A 22,798-nucleotide genomic window follows, 5' to 3' on the forward strand; every position below is an offset into this window, starting at 1 on the left:
GGTACTGCAGCTTTAGAGGGGGCCTGCCACTGATTAAAGGCCCAATTCTTTCTCCCTCCCTCTCCTCTTCTCCCCAGGTACATTCTCTATCTCACTCCCTTCTCTCCCAACCTCCCATCTCTCCCTCTCTTTTCCCTCCATCTTTCTTTCTCTCAGTTTAGCATCTCTCCCTCTTTCCCCCTTTCCCCCTTCTGCCTCCCCTTTCATGCATGGTTCAGCATCCCTTCCTCCACTCCCAGACCTGCCTGGGGCTCTCTCTCCTTTCCATCCCACTCATCTGGCAACTCTCCCTCCCCTCTTGAACCTGCATGTGGCTCTCTCTCAAGTCCTTCCTCCCCCCACCATCAGGTGTACTTTTTGAAAAGCATGTCTTCAGCCATACTCAAAGGTCACCAGGCTGGGGGGGGGGGGGGGGAAACAGAGTCACAGGCAGGTCTGGCAGGAGATAGAAAGATGCCGAACCATGCACAGGGTAGAGGGGGCAGGAGGGAGCGAGAAGGCAGGCAGCATGCAACGAAACAGTGTGACAAGGCGGTGGCCGTTGCCAGAAGGTTGCTAGGCTGTATAGAGAGAGGTGTGACCAGCAGAAGTAAGGAGGTGTTGATGCCCCTGTATAAGTCATTGGTGAGGCCCCACTTGGAGTATTGTGTTCAGTTTTGGAGGCCGTATCTTGCTAAGGATGTAAAAAGAATTGAAGCTGTGCAAAGAAAAGCTACAAAAATGGTATGGGATTTGCGTTACAAGACGTATGAGGAGAAACTTGCTGACCTGAACATGTATACCCTGGAGGAAAGGAGAAACAGGGGTGATATGATACAGACGTTCAAATATTTGAAAGGTATTAATCCGCAAACGAACCTTTTCCGGAGATGGGAAGGCGGTAGAACCAGAGGACATGAAATGAGATTGAAGAGGGGCAGACTCAAGAAAAATGTCAGGAAGTATTTTTTCAGACAGAGAGTGGTGGATACTTGGAATGCCCTCCCGATGGAGGTGGTGTAGATGGAAACAGTAACGGAATTCAAAAATGTGTGAAATAAACATAAAGGAATCCTGTTCAGAAGGAATGGATCCTCAGAAGCTTTTCGGAGATTGGGTGGCAGAGTTGGTGTGGGAGGCGGGGCTTCTGGTTGGGAGGCGGGGCTAGTTCTGGGCAGACTTCTATGGTCTGTGCCCTGAAAATGGCAGATACAATGTATCAGTGCCTACAAAGTCCTATACAACATTCCTGTGATATATACCCCAAGACAGCACATAAATTGGGCACCAAATAGGGGCAAAGCAAATTTATTCACTCGGCAGGTTGGTTTGGATTACCAAGTCCTCACTTCATCCTATTCAACTAATCATTCTAATAAGCAAAGACAGAAAGCATCTCAGCGTAAGCATCATTTAATCAAAATAATACCTTCTGATACTACCTCCAATACCTGCTTACCCATACCCATAGGCTACGTTAATGCTAGATCAGTTGTCAAAAAAGCAACAATAATTAGTGACTGGAGAGAAAAGGCCAATCTGGCTTTACCATGATTACAGAAACATGGTTACGTTCAAAAGAGGATCCTATCATAAAAGATCTGTCCTTCAGGATACTACTAGTACTACTACTAATCATTTCTCTAGCACTACCAGACTTATGCAGTGCTGTACACCTTATATGCAGGTACTTTTTCTATCCCTAGAGGGCTCACAATCTAAGTTTTGTACCTGGGGTAATGGAGGGTTAAATGACTTGCCCAAGGTCACAAGGAGCTGCAGTGAGAATTGAACTCAAGATTGCCAGAATCAAAGCTTACTGCACTAACCATTAGGCTATTCTTCCACTCACTTTACCAAAGAAAATAGAAAATGTGGAAAAATAACAATCATTTACAAATTCTTTAAGGTACAACAAATCTCTGAATTACAATCACACCACCTAGAAATTGTTGCATGTAATATAACAGATACATCCTTATCTAAACAAATTGGAACACTGCAGAAGAACTCACAGTTTTTCTCCAACATGTGTGTTAATTCTGATGACATCTTATTGGTCAGAGATAATAATTTACACCTTAATATTTCCTTAAAACTTGGCAATTCTCTTTTCTTAATGGAAGGTACTCCCACATCAAAAGATATCAATTAGACATGTTAGCATATAGATTCATAGATCCAAATAACTTCTTCATATCAGAATTGTTCTGGTCACTTAACCCTTGATCCAATCACAGTAAGTTCACCCTAACTCTCAACTGGAAAGAAGTGATTATTAAACCAGAGTGGATAATAAAATCTCAACACTAGGGGTAAAATTGATGTTATTCATTTCTTGTCCAAGTATACTGTTTGATTTACTACTTTTTGCCATACCCTCATCACATTTCATTCAAAAATGGAAAGATTTGTATAGATCCATTCTTACCACGATACCTTTTTGTTGGGTCTGGTTTTTATATTTTTTTCAGGCGCTATCTCCGTGGTTTACAGACGATATACTAGAAGCTCTTGCGGAAGACATGAAAGAATCTGGACCAAGAATAAAACTTCAGATAATTGGATTAAGTGGCATAAACTAGCAAAAGATTACAAGTACAAAATCAAGAAAGCAGAAACCACTTATTATGCAAAATATATAAGTGGAATCTCACTAAATACTAAAAAGCTCTACTCCTTTAGTCCAGTGGTTCCCAAACCTGGTCCTGGAGACACCCTAGCCAGTCAGGTTTTCAAGATACCCACAATGAATATTCATGAGATCTGCATACACTGCCTCCACTACATGCAAATCTATCTTATGAATATTCACTGTGGATATACTGAAAACCTGACTGGCTAGGGTGCCTCCAGGACCAGGTTTGGGAACCACTGCTTTGTCAATAATTTGCTAAATACTCAATCCCTGACTATTACTAATGAACCAACTCTCTCTGCAGGACAATTACTTAAATACTTAGAGCAAAAAATAATTAAAATCAGAAAAGAATTGAAATGCACCAATGCTTCAATAGTGGAATACTTTGGATCCCGCCCTATATCCTCCACTAGTTTTATAGCCACTTTTTCTCAACTCACTTTAGACTCAAACACATAAAATATGCATCATTACAATGCATATTAAACACATATCCCAGCTACCTTATAAATCAGAACCTAATTTCATTCATTCGATGTTACTACTACTACTACTACTATTAAACATTTCTATAGCGCTACTAGACTTACGCAGCGCTGTACAAATTAACATGAAATGACAGTCCCTGCTCAATAGAGCTTACAATCTAAATTGGACAGACGAACAGACAGCTAGGGGTGGGGAAATTGCAGTAGTAGGGGTGATAAGTGAGGGTGTTGACACAGTTATATCTCTCCTAAATGCTTTCTCATGGTTTATTCCCCACAGAAAATGGCAAAATAATCCTCATATCCATCCCTAAGAATCCTCAATCAAGTAGGAGTGATGTAACCAACTACAGGCTGGTAGCCTCCATTCTTCTACTTGTAAAAGTGACAGAAGGACTGGTTGCTCTTGTAAAAGTGATAAAAGGACTGGTTGCTCACCAATTTATGTTTAAATCTTTTTATTATATATATAAAACATAGCAAATACATGAAAGTTTTCATTTATGAACACCACCACTTCAGGCAAACACCCACCAAAGTTGTATGTAACAAAATTTGTTAAAGACATTCAAGTAACGAAGTCTTAATTAACTACATGATGCTAACACAATGGAGCTGCCTACCTAGAGAAAAGCTTACCCTTACCCCCCCCCCCACTACCACCCACCCAACCACCCCCCCCTTCCCACCAACGTGCCACACTCCACCATCCTAAGCATTCAATATTATACTACTGTTGCTCACCAATTTATAGAATACCTCCAAATCTTCTCCATTCTCCAAAGCTGCCAATCTTGGTTTCAGAAATGGTACTTACTACTCTTGTGGCCAACTTCAAAGGAATTAAGTTTAGGAACTAAAATAATAATTCTTCAGTTTGATATGTCTAGTGCTTTCGATGCAGTTGAACACAAGAGTCTATTCAATTTATTGGACCATTTTGAGATCTGTGGTGAAGTCCTAAAATGGTTTCATGTCTTCTTGAAATCAAGCTCATATCAAGTCGAACAATCAGGTCAGTTCTCCATACCATGGTCTTCTGATTGTGAAGTGCCACAGAGCCCCCCCCCCTTTCTTATGTTATTCAACATAATGATGGCCCCATTAAGCAATCTATTAGAGTTAAACGGGTTCAATACCTTTATATATGCTGATGATCTCACTATTCCCCTTGCCAATGACAAATGAAATCCTGCCCCAAATAAAATCTGGTCTAAATGTAATGGAGACCTGCTTGCTTATTTTTGAAGGAGAAGGGCCCCCATCTTCCGACACAAATCGGGAGATGGCCGGTCTTCTCCTAAGGCCAGCCAAATCGGTATAATCGAAAGCCGATTTTGGCCGGCTTCAACTGCTTTCCGTCGCAGGGCCGGCCAAAGTTCAAGGGGGTGTGTCGGCAGTGTACCAAATGCAGGATGGGGGGAGTGGTTAAGAGATGGCCGTCCTCGGCCAATAATGGAAAAAAGAAGGCCGGCCCTGACGAGCATTTGGCCGACATTACTTGGTCCCTTTTTGTTCACGACCAAGCCTTGAAAAGGTGCCCAAACTGACCAGGAGGCATATTTTCAAAGCACTTTGGGAGGCTAAGTTCCATAGGTTTCTATGGAACTTTGGGAGGCTAAGTGCTTTGAAAATATGCCTCCAGATGACCACCGAAGGGAATAGGGGATCACCTCCCCTTACTCCCCCAGTGGTCATCAACCCCCTCCCACCCAAAAAAAAAAATTAAAAAACTTTTTTGCCAGCCTCTATGCCAGCCTCAAATATCATACGCAGCTCCATCACAGAACTATGCAGGTCCCTGGAGCAGTTTTTAGTGGGTACTGCAGTGCACTTCAGGCAGGCAGACCCAGGCCTACCCCTCCCCACCTGTTACACTTGTGGTGGTAAATGGGAGCCCTCCAAAACCCACTCAATACCCATTCTATGTTATCTTGTAAACCTGTTATATTATGTAAGCCGCATTGAACCTGCTAATAAGTGGGAAAGCGCGGGGTATAAGTGTTACAAATAAATCAATGAATAAATAATGTGTGCTGCACAGATGCCACATAGCATCAACATGTCATGCTTCTGCATGTGTATTATCCACTTTTTTCAGCCATTGCAGCCAAATTTCTCAGGTCATCCAAGTATTTTTGTTTGCCTCATAGGTCACTGGGAGTTGTTTAACATTCTTGAAGCAACATTGCTGTTTACTTTTCACGATTGTTAGTGCTCCAATTTTTCACTTCCATCCATGTTGCACATGTGTTTGCTACACCGTTACCGTGGATTTCGACAGGTTAGCGAGACTTTCATGCATCAACTTTTGTATTACTGCACAGCTCATTTGCAAGCGATTTATTTTTAGCATCCATTGATTTTTTTTCCTTAATTATCTTGTAACGTGGACCTTTACTTTTTTGGTTCTTCTACGTTTCTTTGATGCATCTGGCCCTGAGTTATTTCATGAAAGTAAAATCAAAACCATATAATAACGCTCCCACCTATGCTAGTAACTATTAGCCTATTTGAAAGAGTATCAAGTTCTAAAGTATCAAAAGCAGCTGTGATAGTAAGGGCCACTAAAATCAAATTTTCACCCTTACTGAATCCTAATTGGAGCATATCAATTGTAGATAAAGATGTTTCCATACTGTGAAATTTTCTAAATCCATGTTGATGACCATCAAAAATATCATTAATATCTATCAAATCCAACAGTTGGCTTAAAATGCTTTAACGATCTATCCCTTTTTTGGGGCAGGTCAAACAATAACAGTCTTAAGCTAGGCCGATACATGCCCTGTCTTTAAAGATACGTTAATCAAGTCAGTCAAATCTATATAATCTGTTATCAGTTTAAGAACAGAAGGTGAGCAGATGTCCAGTGAGCTCACCACCTTTTCTTAAACCAGTGAAAGAGAATGTAGCTCCTTATTTGACTGACTTAGACAAAGTATCTTTAGAGACAGGGCATGTATCATCTCAAGACTATTGTTGTTCGACCTGTCCCAAATGCAGGCAACATAGCTCATAATTATGCAAATGAAATAATAATAACTACCAGGAACCATCTTAAAGGGCTTAACCTTTTGCTTAAATGAACCCCCCCCCCCCCCAAACACACACACACTACCACCATCCCCAAATTTGTGATGATATAGTATCAATATCAATTCCCCTGTGGCTGGTCCCCCAAATGATTTATTATATACCAAAACACAGCCCCTGTAAGTGAAACTCCCTCTTTATATCTCCTCCCAGAGCACCCAGGCTGGATTCAGGCATAAGCAACAAACAACTGCCAGTTGCCTCCAGCACTAACTTCTGATAGGCACCAAAGTGTTGGCCTCCTGCCATGCCTCAGTCCGGTCTGGCACCAGTGACTTCTTCAGCAGCCAAGTCCCTGAATAGCAGTAGTGCCAAATGTAATTCAAAAATTTAGAATGGGGCCTGCAAGCCTTCAGGCACCCCACCTCCTCCCATATGTAAGAGCAGAGAGCATGGCACTGCAGGGCCTATCAGCGCAAAGGAGTTTGCAAGCGCCCTACTATATTTCTGAAGTGCATTTTCTGCTGTTCGGTAACTGGATTGAAGCGGGCCGAGGGTAAGTTAAGAGGGAATGCTGGGAGAGGACATGATTGTGAGAGGGGACAAGCACTTCTCTCCACCCCATTGTCTATTGAGGCTCACAAAAGGACACCGAGAGCACCCCTTGTAGTACCCCTTCGCACTATAAACATAGGTGCCCAGAAACCCTGTCCATATAGCCTAGGCCTAATGCTACTGACTAAAAGAACCCTCTGGCACTCAACCTCTCATCTCTTCGTCTGCGGATTTGCTGAGGGACAAAAACAATCTCTACATGCTCCTGCACCAGCAGCACCATTGTTTAATCTGCTCCCTAGTTCACAAAATTCTCTATGTTGAAGTCCCTGGCTACATGATTAACCTAATAATCCTACCACCCAGGAATGCATTAAGACAATCCCGTTCGTACCTAAACCTTCACTACCCAAGCTGCAACGGTCTTAAGTATAAATCCACATATGCTTCATCCTTCTCCTTCATCAGCTCACAACTATGGAATGCTTTGCCAAAAACTATAAAAATCATCAAAAAAAACCATCTAAATTTCAGGAAATCTCTTAAGACCATCTTATTTGGAAAGGTCTACACCCAGGACTCAGCCTGTGTCTCCACTGCTTGATACACATCAATTTTATGACAATTTTCGGCACATCCACCCTTCCCTCCTCTCCCCTGGTTTCCCTGTTCCTTTCGTTCCTTCCCCATCCTCTTCATTATTTCTTATGTAGGTTTTATTTTGTAGACTTAAGAAAAATGTCAGGAAGTATTTTTTCAGGAAGAGGGTGGTGGATGCTTGGAATGCCCTCCCGCAGGAGGTGGTGGAGAGGAAAACGGTAACGGAATTCAAACATGCGTGGGATAAACATAAAGGAATCCTGTTCAGAAGGAAGGGATCCTCAGGAGCTTAGCCTTCAATGGGCGGCAGAGATGGTTGGGAGGCGGGGCTAGTGCTGGGCAGACTTATACGGTCTGTGCCAGGGCCGGTGGTTGGGAGGCGGGGATAGTGCTGGGTAGACTTATACGGTCTGTGCCAGAGCCGGTGGTGGGAGACGGGGCTGGTGGTTGGGAGGCGGGGATAGTACTGGGCGGACTTATACGGTCTGTGCCCTGAAAAAGACAGATACAAATCAAGGTAAGGTATACACAAAAAACTAGCACATATGAGTTTATCTTGTTGGGCAGACTGGATGGACCGTGCAGGTCTTTTTCTGCCGTCATTTACTATGTTACTATGTTTAAAATGTTACCAAATGACACTTAGTGCTACATTGGAAAGTATCACTAGAAATCTCAACTGAGGGCATCTTCTGAAATTATGACTCCTAGCTCTACATTCCAACATACTGCTACTAGTCAAGCAGTGACATTTTGAAGAATGACATCATTGAAGGAGACCCTGGGGTTTATTCCTGCATCCTTCCACTGGACTTCCTCCCCCAGAGATCTTAATATATGGGGGGGGGGGGGTGAGTGCTTGAGGTTCTGAAGGTTCCGTTTCTCAGCAGGGTGAGACTTTTGAACGATTACTTTTACAGCATTTGGGGACTTTAAACAGTGGGTGCCACTTCAGGAAGTTATCTTTTGGTATATTTAACCTCCCCACCTCCCCCTTGGGACCCTGCCATGGAACTGAATGAATATTCATAGTAGACTACCACAGATTTGGAGCTGACACGGGAGTCTAAAATCAGCAAGTTGGACCATCCCAGGAATGTGTGAAATTTCCAGTCACAGTACCATGGGATACACTACTAAGCTTAGGGTTACCATATGGCTCCAAGGGATACACTACTAAGCTAAACCTATCCTATTTTGATGCAGCTCAGCAAATAGAGATGTCTGTCTCCTTCTCTCCCGCCCTCCTCCCACGTCTCCTCTCCTCCATCAGTAACCCCCAATTCATCCTGTCAGCTGAGCCCTTGAAACAGCTCCATCCTAAAAAGTTAACAGCTGCTCAGAGACAGGTGTTAAATTTCAGTCCTTAACAAACATGTGCTAAATAATTCTTGGAGGAAAGTATACACACTGTTTAGACCATTTGCATCTGACATTCCTTCATTTGCATGTACATACATCTAATTTTAGCACACACACACTAATATTTTTTTCAGCCTTCTTGATTAGCATGCTAATTTTTGTGCTTTCATATATATGCACAGGCCCCAAGGTCTCCATTGTACATTCGGTATGTATTTTCTTAGCAGGGAGATCGTGGGAGAGAGAACAGTAGTCTTGCTAGTCTCTTCATGAAAACGATCTCAGATGAGAAGAGGAAGCAGGAGCAGAGGAACTATAAAAGGCTGTTATATTTAATAAGTGGAGCAGCTTGCCTCTGCTAACAATGTCAGGAGCTAAATCAGTTGCTAAGGAAACTAAAGTTTCTACAGGAGAGTTGCTGTGTCCTGGCTCTTTTTGAAGAGAGGGAGCTGGTTACCCTTGCAGAGGCAGCTCTTTCATCTCACTGGTAGGTTATTGAGCGGTCTGCTCTTTCTCAGTCAGATCCATCCCTTCCTACCCCCCTGCTGTCCATGGATAATACACCTATGCTTGCATTTACCTGGAATATATCTTTTGATCTCTCAGAAAGGGAAACAGCATTTCTATAGCTCTCCAAAATCCTCATCTATAAATAAGTTGTATTTTAAGCCTTACTTTATTTTATTCTTACACATTAGCGAGGGTAATTTTTTAAAGCGATAGCTGAAGAAATGGACTTTTACAAAAAAACCGTCCACCCAAATTGACTAGATTCTATAAATGACGCCTAAAATATATATATATATATATATATATATATATATATATATATATATATCAGCAACTTACAGTTAGGCGCAGTTTATAAAATAGCGCTTAGCGCCGGGAACCACAACTACGTTTAGGAACAACCATTTACACCAATGAAAAATCTGGTGTAAATCCCCCCCCCCCCCAACAAATTAGACGTAAGTCATGTTAATTCTATAAAAATGCACATAAATGCCCCCAACTCGCCCATCCCCTCCCATGGCCAGGCCCCCTTTTCAGATCCACGCACACCTCTGTATAGAAGAGGATGTGCATGTAAATTCTAATTATTGCCAATTAGTGCAGATAATTGCTTGTTATTGCCAAACTATTGGTGCTGATTGGCTCATTCATCAAGTTCTATGCATGTCCAAATTTGCGCATGCAACTCAAAGCACCATACATAAAAATCCAGACGTATACGGGTAAAAGCATGTGGGTGCAATCCATCCCCCTCATTCTATTGCTTGGCACCTCATGAAATCATGATGCACCAGGTCATCCCTCTCCCAAAGAGGAGAGGCCCATGCTAAGGCTTGACCGGACAGAAGAAATAATATAGGCTACCTGGGTTCTATCGGAGGGAAAGTCTCGGGACTGAAGCTCAAAAATTATTTCACACTGATTGAGTAGAGAGGTGTGGTAGCCGTGTTAGTCCACTCTTAAAGGTTATCAATAGAAATCAAACAAAATAAAACATGGAAAAGAATTTTCTTTTCCATGTTTTATTTTGTTTGATTTCTATTGATAACACTGATTGAAGAAACCTCTACAGTCTTTGGGATTACCGTCATATCTCGGAGGTGCCTGAAGACGGACCCCTGGCATTACTGGAGCTATCGCCGGAACTGAATCCGAACCCGGAGGAACCAAAACTCGAGACGCCATAGGTTCCGGGTAGTTTTCCTGCATATATCTCTGTAGATGTTCTACACGTGCAGTCAATTCATTAAAGAGTTTATAAAGGTGTGCAATCTCATCGGTGTGATCGTGAAGCCTCTGCAAAGCGGGTGGTTCTTCCGAGCTCATGGCCTTTGCAATCTGTCACGCCGCTGTAGGTGATCCGGAGTAGTGAGCCCTTGGGCTGCTGCCAGAGACCGGCAACAGCAGGGGAACCACCCAAACTGTAAGCGAGGCCAAACACCAACAGGCTGGTACCAAGTACAGGAGTCTCGAACAAGTTTGGCTGGACAGAACTCTGAAGCGGACTTGGCCTGGCTGGACTGGAACCAAATGCTGGAGCGGACGGGGCTTGATTAGACTGGAACAAAATGCTGGAACAGACTTGGCTTGGCTGCCAGACTCACTGTGCTGCCTGCGGCTCCTCATCTTCTGAACAGACTGGTTGCTGAGCAGGCTCTCACACAGAGGGAAAACAGGGAAAAGGCACAGAACACCCCAGGGGGTAGGCACGACAGGGACCCAGCACCGCCAAGTATGTCCACTCAAATGGGAACCAGTTGACCAACTGGACCAGGAGCAAGGCCTCAGAACCAGAGATAGAGGAAGTCTGTCCATCCACCTGCTGGAGACAGAAGATACTGAGGAGTTGAGCTGCTAGCAGGAAGCTATGTAGTGGTGCTCAGTTCTGTATTTTCTATCTCCACCTGCTGGTCGATGGACATAACTACCCACTCGTCCTAGAATAGTGGGAATGAAAGTAATGGAGATTTTGTTTTACTGAAATAAGCCAGCACCATGGGAAATTTCTCTCATTATACCCCTCTCACATTCACACGTATTAGCAAGTGGAGCGTGCACTTTCCTTCTCCCCTAAGTGTTACACCAGCACCCTCCCTTTTCTCCTTCTCCAAATCCCAGCTCTTTCTCCCTCCTTACCAGTAACTCCCCATACCATGTTACATGGATTTTAAAAAAAAAACCCTCTCCTCCCAACAGGCAACACTTTTTTTTCCTGGGGCTGTACACAAGCAGCACTTTTTCCTCCCCTCCTCTTACAGGCAGCACTTTTTTTTTCCAACCCTCTTCCCCAGAGGTAGCACTCACTCCCCAGGCATACATTTTTTCCTCTTGGCCCCGTTCACCGATAATACTTACCCCCAGGGGCAACACACGGCAGTCTGTTGCCAGGAGCGAGGGATGAGGTGGCATCTCCCAAAGGAACCAAAAGAAAGGACCCCCTGAAAACTCGGATCAGGAAGGAGTGTAAGAAGATCCCCTCACTCTAAATACTAATCAGGCAAGCAAAATTAAAAAAAAAAAAAAGCCACCAACACTAGTTATACTCCACAAAAATTATTTGAGATAAATTATGTTGCCTGGACCTCTAATCTTAAAAATAAATAAATAAATAAAACACCGACCCCCCCCCCCCCCCCCCCTGACTGCACTGTCACAGTGTTAAATGCAAGCATATATTCTGCATCCACAGGAGCCTTCCTCATGCTACAATGAGTACAGAGCTGAACTAGAGCATTACCCCATAGAACCCACCATACAAAATAAAATCCGATTCTGGTTTCATCTCAGTATCAGCAGCATAATCCCTCTCCAGCAGACATATTGGGCCCAATATTCAGCTGGTGGCAGTCAGTGTTTTGCTGACTGCAGCCGGCTTTATTCCCAGATATTCAATACCAAGCCATGTCCATGTACCTGCATTGAATATCCAGGCATACGTGGCTGGATAAAATACAGCTAGTGTGATATTCATAGGAGCCAACTTTTCAAAATGATTGGGGGTGCTGACATTTTTTTTTTTTTTTTTTTACAGGTGGTGCATTCCCCCCATCCCCTCCCCCCGAGTTCCAGTCCCTCCCAGTTCCAGGGTCATCTCCCCTGCTCCCTCCCAGTTCCAGGGTCGTCCCCCCTCCGAGAATCCAAGGCCCCCCCCTCCTCCCTCCCACCCAAGTTCCAAGGCCCTCCTCCTTCCTCCCTTCCTTCGAGTTCCAGGCCCCCTCCCACCGAATTTTAAAAGTCATCATCTTACCTCGTTGGGGTTACAGCAGCAGCAGCGGTGAAAAGCTTTGGACGTCCTTAGACATGGACGTCTTTGACTTTCGGTGATTTTCAAAACCAAAGACGTCCATGTCAAAAACATCCAAATGCAAGCCCTTTGGTCATGGGAGGAGCCAGCATTTGTAGTGCACTGGTCTCCCTGACATGCCAGGACACCAACCGGGCACCCTAAGGGGCACTGCAGTGGACTTCATAAATTGCTCCCAGGTACATAGCTCCCTTACCGTGTGTGCTAAGCCCCCCAACCCTCCCCCCCCAAAGCCCACTACCCCCAACTGTACACCACTACCATAGCCCTTACGGGTGAAGGGGGCACCTAGATGTGGGTACAGTGGGTTTTGGAGGGCTCACTGTTTCCTCCACAAACGTAACAGGTAGGGGGGTATGGGCCTGGGTCCGCCTGTCTGAAGTGCACTGCACCCACTAAAACTGCTCCAGGGACCTCCATGCACTGTCATGGACCTGAGTATGACATCTGAGGCTGGCACGAAATATTTTTAAAGATGTTTTTTGAGGGTGGGAGAGGGTTAGTGACCACTTGTGGAGTAACGGGAGGTCATCCCCAATTCCCTCCAGTGGTCATCTGGTCATTTCGGGCACCTTTTTGTGCCTTATTCGTAAAAAAAAAAAAAAACACGTCTGGGTGAAAATGTCCCTCGAGGGCGGGACCAGAGCTAAGAGAGAAAGAAGGGAAGACTGAACTAAGCACTGAGCCTGCACGCTTTTCACCGCTGCTGCCGCCGTAACCCCGATGAAGTAAGATGATGACTTTTAAAATTCGGAGGGAGGGGGCCTGGAACTCGAAGGGAGGTTGGGAGAAGGGATGAAGGGAACTTCCGGTGGGTGAAATATTGAGGGTGCTCGAGCACCCACAGCACCCACGGAGTCGGCGCCTATGGTGATATTCAGCACTTAACCGGCTAGGATAAGCTGCATTATGATAGTAATGTGTTTGATGCAGTTATCCTAGCTGCTTAAGTGCTTTAACGCCCTTACAACTCACCATACAAAAATATTCAAAATGTGATCACCAATTCAGGAACAGCACATGCTTAAAGCAGATGGGTTTTTGTTTGCCCCAGAGCCTGCTTTCAAATAGGGCCTGACATTTTATGAAATAGCACAAAACCCTGCCAAAAGACACTCAAAACCTATACAGAAAACTTAACACACAACAGCCCTAACCCACCTATGAAAAGACAATGCTATAAATATTGCACTGGATCCTACAGCACCAATATACCCACTACTGGAAAACTAGAACAAGCTGGACTGTTACACATTCCTACACAGACACTACATGCTTGCAGAACAGACAGGCCTTCACGCGAGACAAAATAGGGAAGCACAAAACACATGCACACAAAGAGCCCTGTTTACTAAGCTGCACTGTAGGCGTGATAGCATTTTTAGCGTGCACTAATGCTAGAGACACCCATATATTCCTATGCATGCGCCAAAAATGCTAGTGCACCTTAGTAAACAGGGCCCAAAAACTGAAATAGAGATCCCCTCAAGAAAGCCAGAGTCTATAAGCAGTGCAAATACTGGTAAAAGAGAAACAGAAATGTATTTCCTCTTGAATGCTGCAAAATACAAAACTAGAAAAATGTACATTTCACAAAGCAGGCACATCTCAGTTCTTAAAAAACATTAAATACAAATATTTTTCTACCTTTGTGGTCTGAGCATTTTATTTTTTTAATTGGGCTGGTCCCAGTCTCTATTCCACTCTCCATGTATCAGTCATCCTAAAAAGATTTTTCCAGGTTGGCCTTTCCATTTTCTCTCTTCCTTTCCTTCTCTACATCTGTCTGGCACTGATCTTTCATGTTTTTTTTCCCCACTTTTCTCTCACCCTCTGGTCCTTAGTCTCCGTTTCACTTCTCATCTATCCACTGGTTTTTACTATCTCCTTCTCATTCCCTTTCCAGCACTCCCATTGCCCCCCTATGTCTATCCCTCACCCAGACTCCTAAATCACTCCCCCACCTTTCACCCACTTCTTTAGTCCCCTATTCCCATCCTCTGTACTCACCCTCTTAGCCCTCATCTACCCTCCACTGCACTCATCACCCTATCAGTCCCAGCTCTAGACCTGTCTCTCTTTTCTTCCCTTGTCTACAAGGCCATTTTTCTGTCTGTTACCCTATACCCAATGCCCACCCTCACCCAACCCCTTCAGAGACCCATCCTCTTCCTCCCAAAACCATCCCAGTACCCCCATCCCTTTTCAATGCCTCTCATCCTCTCTCCAGTCTTCCAGTTAGTTCACAGTATCTCAACCTTTCCCCACGTCATCCCCTTTTCTTGCCCCTCATATTCATATTCCTCATTTCACACCCTCACTCAATTTCCCAACCCATCAATATACCCCCACTCAAATTCCCACTCTAACCCCTATCTGTAATTTCCTGGTCTGTTCTTTTTCCTCTCCCCTCCACCCATACTGCCTAGCCCCATCTTCTTCCACTCTGTTCCCCTCCGCTCTACCTCTAGCCCATCCATCTACTGCTCCTTCCCCCTCCCCATCCATTTCCTGCTCCTTCCCCTCCCCCATGGTCTGGCATCTCTCTCCTTCTCTTCCTCACCCCCCTTCCCCACCAGTCTGGCAGATCTCTCCTTCCCTTATCTTCTTCCCTCCTTTCCTCCCATGCTCTAGCATCTCTCATTTCCTTCCCCATCCCCCCTCACAGTCTGGCATCTCTCTTTTTGCCTTCACCTCTCTCCATGGTCTGGCATCTATCTACATCCCTTCCTTCCAACCCCACCCCACATTCTGGCATCAATGTCCTTCCCTTCCCTTCCCTCCTTACCCCCCCCCCCCCCCCCCCCCGAAGTCTGGCATCTCTCTGAATCGATGAATCCATCCTCCCCTATGGTCTGTCATCTGTCTCCTTCCCTTCCCCCCCTCATGGTCTGGCATTGCTATCATTCTCTTCCCCTCTCCCCATGGCAGTTTGGCATCTCTAGCCTTCCCTCCCTCCTGCCCCTGGTAATGTGGCAGTTCTGCCCCCCCTCCCCCAATCAGCAGGTGCAGCGTTTCTTGCTTCCTCTACCTCTCCCCCTGAAGGATCTGGTACTATTCTCTCCCTTCCCACTTCCTGTGCCACTGCCCCCATTTTCCATACTGCTAGCTGTGTCAGTAAAGTAAGTACACTGCCTTCAGAAGCCCCGGAAGCTTTCCCTCTGCTACAACTTTCTGTCCCACCTATGCTTACTTCACCGACACTACCAGAGACTCAGAACGAAGCTTAAACGAGGGTAGCGCTGCTGGGAGTTGGAAGCATCAAATCCCACGGGGAGGGAGGTTGATAGGCCGGACAGGCAGTTTGCTAGCCCCCCCAAACTACACCCATGGTAAGGAACCATATCAAAGGCTTTTCTGAAATCAAAATAGATTACATCTAGCACAATTCTTCATCCAGTTCTTTGGTCACGCAGACAAAAAAAAAAAAATAAAATCAGATTTGTTTGACAGGATTTTCTTTTGGTATCAACCAGCTCACTTTTATCCACATGTTTGTTCACCCCCTTCAAAGAAATGTAGTAGATTGGTGAGGCAAGATTTTCCTTCACCTAGTCCATGTTTATTTATTTATTTATTATGATTTATTTACCACCTTTTTGAAGGAATTCTGGTATCAATGTCCTTCTGGCATCTATCTCCTACCTTTCCCTCCACCACCGCCCCCAGCCCCCACCCCCACCCCCGTCTGGCATCTCTCCGATTGTACAGTAAGAATAAATCAAGCATGAGCAACAGACACTTACAGCAGTAAAAATATTCAAATAACAATACAAAGTATGGCATAGTGCTGTATACTATTTGAAACCTATCAATAACCAATTTGATCTAAATCTTAACTTTAACCAAGACCGTTATATATGAAATAAATCTTTAAAAAAGGAAACCTCAACAGCCCGGGGTGCCTACAGAGATGGTCTCCCCCTTTTTTTAGCGGCTCTTATCACAGGTTTCAATAATCCTCTGAAACCAACTGCAAAGGAAAGCAACTCCCTAATGGAGGAAAAAAACCTTTGTAGCCAAAAAAAAAAAAAAAAAACAGAGGAAAATATTCAAATAATTATGTGTCAGGTTAATGTCAGAACAACACTGAAAAAGATTTAATAAATATATATAAAGGATTTGCTACATGTACACAGAGAAAAAAAAAATCTTTCACTTAGTTTCTCCACCCGGGTGTAACCACAGCAATCAGCTTCTACAAAACATCCAACCTGGACAAGATCTGATTAACTGCAGCACCATGCCACTTCCTCGACAAAAGGCCCCCTTGTTTCTCTGTGCAAGTTCATTTTTCAGTTCTATCCAGTCCAAGTGATTTGCTACTCTTCAATTTGCCGAAGTGACCCATTACATCTTCCAGGTTTACAGAGATTTGATTCAGTTTCTCTGACTCATCAGCATTGAATACCAGACCGAAGCAAAGAATTAATTTAATTTCTCCACCGTGACCTTGTCTTCCCACAATGAAACAAAATTCTTAACAGAGAATTAGAAAGAAACAAAACTTCCAATCATAGAGCTTAACTAAGTTATGAAACCCTTTATCCTAGTTGTTCCCTTAACCACGATCTATCAAAATATCTTTCCAAATGACAAGGATCAAGAAATATAAACCTCTTCCCCTGGTGTTGTACAACACATCTACAGAGTAAACTAAGAAAAAAATGTTGCAACCAGGGCCAAAACCAGCCAGTTTTACATTACAATTTTATTTATTTGTTTCATTTGTATCCCACATTTTCCCACCTATTTGGAGGCTCAATGTGGCTTACATAGTACCGTGAAGGCGATCGCCTAGACTGGTAGAAACAAATACAGGTGATATAGTGGTTGAATAATGGTACAAGTGTTTTAGGTACAATGGGGATCGTGGGGAGGAAGGTGATTATATTAGTCATATTATCATTATTGGTCATTATATTTTACTGCTTTTTATTATGTGTTATGTAAATCATTCTACAGACTTATCTTCCTTATTTCTTACATAGTAATATGTTAAATTAGAACAAACTTCTTACTCTGTTCATAATTATACCTTTTGCAATATAATGTAAGCCACATTCAGCCTGCAAATAGGTAGGAAAATGTGGGGTACAAATGCAGCAAATAAATAAATAAATATTATGTCCATTACGAGCTTTGGTTTGCTGTGTTGCAGGATGCAGGTCTTTAGGTTGGATCGGTGGGTACAAGTGTTTTAAGTACAATGGGGAGCAATAATTGAGTCTAGTCATGAGCAATGCTAAGATCAATGAGAGAAAAGCATCATGATTAAAGAATGGCCTGACTGTAATCAGTTGCCGCAAAAGGAAGAAACCAGTCTTGCATAACGAAGATATTTGTGGGTCAAAGATAAGCCAAGAATCAAGAATAACACCCAGAAAATGAAAGCTGGACACAGGAGTAATCAAAGTTCCTAACAGAGAAAGCAGCTCAGAAGGAGGTGTTAAGTGACCAGTTAACCAACTGGCCACAGTTTTCTCATGATTTAGCACAAGTCCTTAATCCAGTAACCACTGGGCTATAGCCTCTAAACAATGCTGAAGAAGCAGCAGGTCTAGGGCACATGAATCAGTTTTATAAAGCAACAGAATAACATCTGCACAGATATGGAACGAGATGTTAAAATTCCGAATAACATTAGCAAGAGGACTTAGACAAATATTAAACATAAGAGAAGAATAAATCCCTGTGGTACTCCACATGGTAACAACCTATCTGAAGATGTACAGTGATCAATTATTACTATTACTACAGTCTTGCAACTACCAACCAGTTCAGTGTGGGTTACAATAAAGATATAGAAGCATTCCTCAAGAGAATATATATATATATATATATATATATATATATATATAAAATACCCAACAAAGCATTTCAGAATTCAAACAGACCGCAGCAACAATAATCAATTCAGTAATATTTCCTTAACAGCAAAATTTTCAACATCTTTCTAAATAAGCTAGAATATTCCAGTTATCTAATGAGCAGAGGTAACGAATTCCAATAAGTTGTGGCTTGATAAGGAAAAGATGACTTAAGGCGACGAAAAGCCTTCATCTGTATGACAGAAGGAAAAACAAGTGTGAAGCAATTTCTAGTTAATCTAGGCCCATTCTCACTCAAAACTGAAGCATAAGTAGACACATAGGTTACGTGAAAAGAATAATCAGAAAGAAAAGATCTAAACCAGCTTAAGACAGTATGAGTGATGCCTAGAGCCTGTAATTGGGATAACAGCAGTGCATGATCCACCAAATGAAACGCTACTGATAGATCAAAACTGCCAAGGTAATATAGTGCCTATCAAGATAAGAATGGTCATTGGACTTTGCTAAGGACAGACTCCAGAATAGTTTCAGTACTACAAGTAGCTTGAAAACCCAACTGATGGGGATGTAAAACAAGTGTCTTTTTGACGAATTGACAAACAGGTTCATTTTCAAAAGAGATGGACGTCCATCTTTCGACATAAATTGGAACATGGAAGTCCATCTCCCAGAGATGTCCAAATCGGTATAATTGAAAGACGATTCTGGATGTCTCCAGCTCAGTGGCGTTCCTAGGGGCGGATCGCCGATGCACCCCGCCCCCCCCCCCCGGGTGCAGCGCCCCCCCTGTACAGCGCAACCCCCCCCCAGCAAAAGGACACCCCCCACCCTGGCAAAAGAACCCCCCCCCGGGTGCACGCTGCTGGGGGGTGCCGCGCGCCGGTCAACGTCGTTCGTTTCCATGCTTCCTCTGCCCTGGAACAGGTTACTTCCTGTTCCAGGGCAGAGGGAGCATGGAAACAAAGGACGCTGACCAGCGCGCGGCATCCCCCCCCCCCAGCGGCGTGCACCCGGGGCGGACTGCCCCCACCGTCCCCTTGGTACGCCACTGCTCCAACTGCAGTCCGTTGCAAGGACATCCAAATTTCAAGGGGGCCTGTCGGAGGCATGGTGAAGGCGGGACTTGGGCGTGCCTAACATTTAGACATCTGAGCCATAATCGAAAAAAGCAGGGACGTCCTAATGTAAAACTTGGACGTTTTCACCCAGACATGTTTTTTTTTTTTACGAATAAGGCACAAAAAGGTGCCCGAAATGGCCAGATGACCACCGGAGGGAATCGGGGATGACCTCCTGTTACTCTCCCAGTGGTCACTAACCCCCTCCCACCCTCAAAATACATCTTTAAAAATATTTCGTGCCAGCCTCTATGCCAGCCTCAGATGTCATACTCAGGTCCATGACAGTGCATGCAGGTCCCTGGAGCAGTTTTAGTGGGTGCAGTGCACTTCTGACAGGCGGACCCAGGCCCCTACCCCCCCTACCTGTTACATTTGTGGAGGAAACAGCGAGCCCTCCAAAACCCACTGTACCCACATCTAGGTGCCCCCCTTCACCCGTAAGGGCTATGGTAGTGGTGTACAGTTGGGGGTAGTGGGTTTTGTGGGGGGAGGGTTGGGGGGCTTAGCACACACGGTAAGGGAGCTATGTACCTGGGAGCAATTTATGAAGTCCACTGCAGTGCCCCTTAGGGTGCCCGGTTGGTGTCCTGGCACGTCAGGGGACCAGTGCACTACAAATGCTGGCTCCTCCCATGACCAAAGGATTTGCATTTGGACATTTTTGACATGGACGTCTTTGACTTTCAGTGATTTTCAAAACCAAAGACGTCCATGTCTAAGGACATCCAACTCCAAGGACATCCTTGGTATTTTCGAAATGAAAGACGGACGTCCATCTTTTCCCTGCCCCCGGATTTGGACGTTTTACAAAGACATCCAAATCCCAACTTGGACATTTCTTTCAAAAATGCCCCTCCATGAATAAAAACTACTCTCTCAACTACTTTTGATACAAAACAGAAATTGGAGACTGGCCGATAACAAAGAAAAAGAGGGTTTCTTCAGAATCCGCCATCTTGAGTAGAGAGGTGTGGTAGCCGTGTTAGTCCACTTTTAAAGGTAATCAATAGAAATAAAACAAAATAAAACATGGAAAAGAAAATAAGATGATACCTTTTTTATTGGGCATAACTTAATACATTTCTTGATTAGCTTTCGAAGGTTGCCCTTCATCGTCATATCAGAAATAAGCAAATGTTGGTAGATGACAGTATATATGAGTGAAACATCAAAGCATTTTAGTGACAGTCTAACAGGATGGGGGTGGATAGGTGAGAGACAGGAAGAGTCTGGTAGATGATTCCTTAATGTTGAATATTTTTCCTTTGTGAATGACCATGGATGGGGTCCTGTGAAGTGGGCTTTCATGTGCTCATCTTCCAATGTGGTATATATCATTCAGTGTAAAAAATGAAGGCTGCTACATTGGAGAAACAAGTCAGATGGTAAAGAAGAGATTTAATTTACATAGACACCATATGAAAAATGCTAGTACCAATAAGGATGTCACCCTTGTGGGGCAGCACTTTACAAAACTAGAACACTTTACCAGTGATTTCATGGTAAGAATCCTGAAAGGGAACTTTAAAACAATACAGGAACATAAGACCTTTGAAGTCAGAATGATTAAATATTTTTACACCCACCAGACAGGATTTAACAAAGATCTGGGTTTTCTAGCCCATTATAAACCATAAAATTGTACTGCTTTGTCACCCTCCTCCTTTCTCCATGCATATCTCCCTGTCCCTCATCCACACCTATCCACCCCCATCCTGTTAGACTGTCACTGAAATGCTTTGATGTTTCACTTATATATACTGTCATCTACCAACATTTGCTTATTTCCGATCTGATGAGGAAGGGCAACCTTCGAAAGCTAACATGTATTGTTATATCCAATAAAAAAAGGTATCATCTTATTTTCTTTTCCATGTTTTATTTCTATTGATTACCTTCAGAATCAGCCAAACTGATACAACCTTCCAGGCAGGAGGAACCTGAAGGTTAAACTAGAACTGATTAAAATAAGCAGGTATGGAATAAGGATGTAAATTAGATAGCTTGAACCAGGAGGGAGGTAAGAGATCCAATGGACAAAATGTAGCATGCATAGAATAAACTTTTACTCAAAAAACCTAATGTCTGTGGGTGAAACGCAAACCAGGAAAATGACAGAACTCAATCTGATAAAGAAGAATCATCTGAATCCAAAGTATTTAAAGAACAAAGCGGAGATAATCCTAAAAAGAGCTGTTGTAAGACCTGTATTTTATCTACAAAAATCAGCTAGAGTTTACTAAGGGAATAGAAATAGAATTCTGAGCCTGTGAAACATTACGAACCAATGAACTAAAGATAAAGTGAAGTTCCTTAGCTTGGTTACAAGATGTAAGAATTTTTGGCGGAAAAGTACACCCGCTTTAATCTTAAGATAATAATTAAAATGGCGATGTCTCTCATGACGAAGATGCAAGTCAAACACTGATCTAGTTTTTTTCCAGTGGCATTCAGCCTGTCTAAATTGATGCTTAAGCAGATGTATATCACTGTGATACCATGGCTGTTTATAAGATTTAACTTTGACCACACTCACTGGCTAATTTATTTCATCATAAGCAGCAGCAAGTGTTGAACCCCAAGTTGAAGCTTGATCGAAGAATAGAAGTGCAGCAAAATCAGAAGGGAGTCAAGAAGTGAAAGATGGAAGTGTGGAAAGATCACTTGATAAAAGCTCTTAGACTGGTGTATAGGTAATGATAGTAAGCTACATAGGCCTGTTAAATTAATAGTAAATTGAATAAAATGGTGATCCAACCAAGAAACTGACTAGATAAAGAATGTGGCCAGCTTCATATGTTGGAAGAACAAAAAAAAAAAGTACCAGGGACCTTAAAAAAAAGGGGAACACCTTTATTGATATATTTTGTTGAAAACAATCCTTAAATGGACCCAACATGGTCCGTGTTTCGGCGCGCAGCGCCTGCGTCAGGGGTCACAAAGCTTAGCATTCAATACATATGCTTGAAGCGATGTGTCTCACCGCCGTGTTATCCCTTCTCACACGATTGAACAGAGAGAACTCCTTGAGTTGCAAGATCAGCGAAACACGGACCGTGTCGGGTCCATTTAAGGATTGTTTTCAACAAAATATATCAAAGGTGTTCCCCTTTTTTTGAAGGCCCCTGGTACTTTTTGTTTTTTGTTCTTCTGACTTTGGTTTGTACTTTATGTTCCTGCATGGACATTGTGCTCAGCGAATGCATGTAGACTGGTAGTACCTGATTCCAGTGGTTAAGGCATGAGGTGACACAGCAAAGGGCCTTTCTCTCTAATTTATCTTTGCATCGGTGGATCTCATTTCCAACGTATGAAGCTATTAGTATAGCAAAGAGAGGGAGCAAAGTCCCTAGATTTGGTCGTCC

The sequence above is a fragment of the Microcaecilia unicolor genome, chromosome 6, assembly GCF_901765095.1.
Source record: "Microcaecilia unicolor chromosome 6, aMicUni1.1, whole genome shotgun sequence".
NCBI lineage: Eukaryota > Metazoa > Chordata > Amphibia > Gymnophiona > Siphonopidae > Microcaecilia > Microcaecilia unicolor.